We start from the raw sequence: 6099 nt of genomic DNA, 5'->3' as shown, positions 1-6099 counted from the left end.
CAATACAGACCCGGGGGAGTTAAGGTTTGACCGAAACGGATGGTCCAGTTTAGTCTGGCTCACTCCGCCAGAGCCAAGGATGTCATGTTTGATCAATGAAAATAGTTTTCTTTCCCGCTCGTGTCAGCTTAAGAGCAAAATACATTTGTTGTCTGGTAGTTTTTGTGTGTGTGCCAGAAACGTGCAATAACGCATGTCTATCTGCAATGCTTGTAAAACTACTACTCGAGTACTTTCCGTATGATAACTGCTACCTCATCATACGCTTCACTCCCCTTGATCAATGATCCTTATTATTATTACCTGTATATGCAAATAAGGAGTATATGTACAAGGGCCCATTCTATTGTATGAGAAACACGTCACTTCTTTTACGTAATTCTCGTACCTCGTTGAGTCTTTCACTGAACCACGTGGCGGTAAATTTCCTTTGCTTCTTCTAAGATTATGTGTTGTTATTTCAAGCTACGGGAACTACATGCCGATATACACACCGCCCTACGATTTACTGTTATAAAGAGGGAGTCATATGCCTATCGAATAAGCTCCATGGCTTTTATTGCCCATTCGAATGAATCAGGTCTGGTTTATTTCTTTGTGTTTCCCATAGAAACATCTGTCAGTGTCCCCTGGCTGCGATAGGTTTTTATGATGGCGCCATTAGAGTAAACCGATCTTCCGCCATTTGTTTCATATAAACAAGATGGTTTCTTTGGGATTCGTATTGGAGGAACAGATCTAGAAATGTCGAATTGTCCTCTTCTGAATGGAACCGGTCACTGCATCATACAAGTAGTCTACGCGATTTTATTTGCTTCTCTACAGTACATGTATTTGTTTTCCAGGCTAGGCTGACCAGTAAGCGGAATGTGCAGTTCCATCAGCCCATGTCCTAACATATGCTGTGTTCCTCGATGTTTTTTCATTAGGAAGCAGATTGCCTTGTGATTGAAGATAAATACTGCAGTAAGGCGGTCTGTGCTTCTTGTAGATTGAACAGCAGCTAAAGCCCTATACAGATCCGCGATCAATAACGTTGTGCTGGCTGCAGTTCAGTGCGTCACCGCACAATTACATGCTGCTGTACGTTTGTGGTCGACTGCCTTCTGCATCGGCACCTACAACTTTACAAGTGGTGCAATTTGGGTTAAACTCGCCAGGTGACGCAAGTGTCCATCACACCGTGGGCATGTCAGCTCATGGCTCGCATAACTGCCGTGTAATTAGGAGAACATTACGGTGCCATGCATGGTTTCCCGCTGTTAGTGGCCACAAAATCCCCCGACTAGATCAACAGATTCGCTTAACTGGGAACTTTTGTAAAACATACAGCTACAAGTTTTGCAACCTATATTTTGAAAACTACGGTTAGATCTAGGTTACTGATATCGTATACTTACCGCATACAGAATCAGTGATAAACTTACAATGATGACTAAAACAACAAAATCACAACCAAATACTTCAAGGAGGTTTGAAATCCTTGATTTTTTTGCTTTTGAAGAAAAATCTCTCGCTCTGAAACAAGCCTACACAAGAACACCAGTGAACTGATCACCCGAATTTGTGCCACAACGAAAAAGGTACATGCCACAAGACTTCCATCCCTAGATTTTCTGCTAAATATACAGGAAATCATATTAAAAAAAATTACCACTTGATAGTACATTTCAGAAAAGGTTACCTTCATAGCAGCATTTCAACAGCCAAATGCTATTCAATAAGAACACAACGTTTTGGAAAGGATACTCACAGAAGAAGTCCTGTTGGGAAGCAGGTGTGGTAAGGAGTGTGTTGTTCCGCTATGTACACTTCACACAGACCCTTCGGTACTGTAGCAGGCCTGAACCTAACAACCCGTGTCTAAGTAACCGTCACAAAGTAGATTTTTCTTCATCTCTGCTGCAAGTCATTAGCGGGGCATGCGGCATAGCCCCCAATAAACGCCACAGCAAGATTATTCCCACTGCAATTCTAACAGAGAAGGAGTATTCCATAAAGACACAAAAACTAGGGCAGAGGAATGCTATCTTAACGGTACGGCTCATATGTATTACATCGCATGTCCATATATCATGGTAGCACACTAAAAACAGCGGGGATAGAGGTGCAATAAAGGCGTCCACTTTGTATATACTCTTCCACTGATGGGAATATACGTAATGAATTCGTGGTCACAACTTCTTAATGCACACATGACCCAGGAGGATAGAGAACCTGCAGGTTGGGGGGAATGGTGATTAGGGTAGCGGCTTCTTGGTCTCGTTAAAGCGGGGAAGCTTGCGTCAGTTGTCGGAGTACAAACTCGTAAGAGTCACGGTTCCCTTCTTTGTGAGGCGGTAAGCTGTAATGAGCGTTGTGCTATGGGGATTTAGGAAAGGTACATGTCGGCATATGCTTGTTGCGCATCGGTGCCGTTTGACGAAGCTGGAAGATTGGATGTAAAATCACAAAGTCATCAAAGAAGCCTTTTTACACAACGGTAGCTTAGCTATAGGTGCGTGGCGTGACTAATGCTCAACTGTACACATACCGTTGCGAACTCAGTATCTCAAAAGCCATAGTAATATTCTAATTGAAAGTTTAAAAATGGTTTTCACTGTCAAAAAAGGCGGAAACGTTTGAAAAATAACAAATTTCAATGACATAAATCTTAAATTCTAAAACCCTTGGTTAGTATGGGTTGGAAACAAAATATGAATATCTCTATACCCCATACCCATAATGTTTGTTGTCAGACGACATGCTATACAGTCTTACCTTGTGAAGGCGCCGACGCCATGTCTTCCCGCTTTCCCACCAGCTCTCAGCCTTTTGTAGTAACTTTCTCCTCGGTATAGTAAATCCAACAAGCTTGGTTTGAGTTCAGTAGAGTTGGTACGGATTTTAAAAATATAGTTCTCAAGTCATCCCATTGTCTTCTGATGAAAAGCCATGAAAAGCGTCCACTTCCACTGAGCTGAGCCTTAGTTGGATCGTCTTATCTAAAACTACTTCTTAGGAGTCTAGGTCTGCCAAGTTCACATCATCAGGTCATCATTGTAAGGAGAGTGGATGGAAACAACTTTCATAGTATCTTCAAGATGTATCATGTTCACATGTTCCTCCTGGTCTGGCTAGTATCTTGCGTATTATCCTGTGGGTCGTCATCGCTTTGCCTGTCCTGTAAAACAACATAACCAGTTAGTTCTGTTGTAGGAAATACATGTACTGTGAAAGTGAAATATGTAGTTTGAATATGTTTTAGTACGTTATATGTCTGCTTACCTGATTTTCTGACCGGTCAGCGTTGGTGTCCAACAGAGAATGACCACTGACTAAAACCATCCGTGACAATATCTATCAGGTGATCCCACTAATTAGATGATAATTACTGACCGCATCAAAAGTATTTTGTGCATTGGATAATACAGGCCATCCTCAGGCCAGCCTTTTAGAAATGCTCCCGTGTGTAACTTGTTCAATAGCTTAGGAAAACGTTGCAGCTATAACTCAAAGTATAACTCACTACTCTTCTGCAAACTCTGCGATTTTCACAGGGCAAATTACTGTAATCATCAAGACAACGAGGTCAGCTGCTGGATACAGTAGGTGAACGCAATTACCTAGCCCTTCGTTCCGCGCAGCTGAATAGAAAAACAGTTATGACTTAATCAATGACAATTTCTTTTCAACAAAAATGAAGTTCTGTAGGCAACTCTATTTCAGTAAGATACAGACTCCCTAGTGACTCAGAACCTTCTTTGACACGGAAACAAAATGAATTCTACTCATTACATTGAAAGGTACCAGATGGGAGGAAATGCGATTTGCCAGCCTCTTCCGCATCAGTGAACATCTTATAACTAATCAATGAGGCCAATTTCGAGCGCCAGTACTTAACACGTTGCTTTAATTGCTTGTAAAGTCTGATAGGAAAAGTCAGCGTTTAGGGTTAGAATGTCGACGTCAGGAAAACAGCAATGGAATATATTGGTTTCCGTGCAATCCTAGATATGAAAACATTACGACGATAACATTAACATAAATCAGATGTAACTAATAGCAACATAAAATTGGAAAAGGCTTTTACTTTGTCTGCCATATCGGCCGTTAAAGCCAAATGTGAGATCGATTTCACAGAGATATGAAAACTGCAACGAAAATATGGGTGATGGAAAACTTCAAAACGCACTGTATCTAAAAATAATAGTGCAAATATGATCCTATAAGGTACTCTTAGAAGAGATAGCTAAACCGACAATATTCATTGACTGACGGCTATGTCATACATAAATGGATGAAAGGCCCTGTCCTTGGTGCTGAACGATACTAGTTTTACAAGGATGGCGCTGTCCTTGGTGCTGAACAACGCAAGTTATACAAGTATGACACTGTCCTTGGTGCTGAACAGCTCTAGTTTTACAAGTATGGTACTGACCTTGGTGCTGAACAACGCAAGTTATACAAGTATGACACTGTCATTGGTGCTGAACAGCACCAGTTTTACAAGTATGGCACTGTCCTTGGTGCTGAACAGCACTAGTTATACACACATGACACTGTCCTTGGTGCTGAACAGCACCAGTTATACATGCATGGTACTGTCCTTGGTGCTGAACAACACAAGTTATACACGTATGGCACTGCCCTTGGTGCTGAACAACACCAGTTATACACGTATGGCACTGTCCTTGGTGCTGGAATTGGTGCTCTTGGTGCTGAACAACACCAGTTATACACGTATGGCCCTGTCCTTGGCGCTGAACAGTACCGTTCATACATGAATGGACAACACTTTGGGATGTGTTTGGCTATAAATCTACGATAGTTCGATGCTGTTTACATGTCGTCCATAATTAGAGTTTCGCCTTGTCAACAGGATGACCTAATCCTAAATAAGCTTCATATTATCTCTCATATTGACCTATAGACCCAGTCGCCTTCTCATGCAAGCTAGCTTCCCTATCAGATACCGATAGGTCAGGTGGTTGGGTAATTGTAGCCATTACTGTAATGGAACGTGCAGGCCTGTACGTAATTGGCGGCAATACTTCACACCCTGCCCCCGTCTCCTACATCGGGTTGTGCAGATGTAATGACACCCGAGTACACCATTAACACACCCTCAGTCAGGGTACGAGAGGGCAGGCCAGGCCAGGCGGTTCATACTTCGCGGATCCTTCAACGACAAGTCAGACACGCTAACCAGGCTCACGATGGCATTTTTGGGTCAGGACCCATTTATTATTATTAAAACAAAACACATAAGGAATAACCATGAACGTTATGTATTAATCTGAAACAAAATCTACCATTTATCAAAGAATTCGAACAATAGACATCCGCTGGCGAACGAATCTGTGCATGATTATGACAGTACTGAGATATAACCCGACCAGGGAATTCAAATGACAAATCTAGTCGTGGTCGTGTGGCGTAACGGCAGAGTGCTCGACTCAGAACCAAGAGGTCCCGGCTTCGAGTCCTGACATGCCACCGATTTTGTGCCCTTGCCCTTTCCTCACTTAACTCAAGTGAAAATGAGTGTTGCCCTGTCCTGTATTTTTCCTATGTGTTGGAGGCGGCATAACGTAAGTTGAAAAACCTTAGTGTGCCGTCACCGTGTGTTGTCATGAATTGTTAGAATAACAAAAATGACAAATCCGGGACACTGATATAGGTTGTCCCAAGGAAGAACCCAACTCCCCAGAAGGATAACCCCAACAATAGGCCAATCAGTGGAAGAACTCAGCTGATTCAAACAAGGAAATTGGATTAATCTACCAAAATAGGCCGGTAGTTTTCCTTGAAACAGACGAGTGCTCTTCCGGTATTGTCTCTTACGGTATGAACCTGCAGTGGCAGTGGGTGAGGGGATATCTGTTATGCCTGTTAATGTACTACATGCCCTGCAATTTATCCATGGTTTACTGGTGTTTAATTTCTTTTAAGTTTCTACTTTCGCTGTCCAAAGCGCGCTACTCTTCAGTTCTGTCTTCCATATCTTGCATCTCTGTTTCCTGATGTAATGTAGAGTTTCCACAGAAATGTAGAGAATCAGCGAGGAATTCACAATAATGAACAAAAAAATCAGAAAAACCCGATCTATCGTTTGTC

The sequence above is a fragment of the Branchiostoma belcheri genome, unplaced genomic scaffold (assembly GCF_001625305.1).
Source record: "Branchiostoma belcheri isolate BF01 breed outbred unplaced genomic scaffold, Haploidv18h27 scaffold16, whole genome shotgun sequence".
In the NCBI taxonomy this organism is placed as follows: domain Eukaryota; kingdom Metazoa; phylum Chordata; class Leptocardii; order Amphioxiformes; family Branchiostomatidae; genus Branchiostoma; species Branchiostoma belcheri.
The sequence above is the reverse complement of the archived record's forward strand: the minus strand, read 5'-3'. Positions refer to the sequence as shown.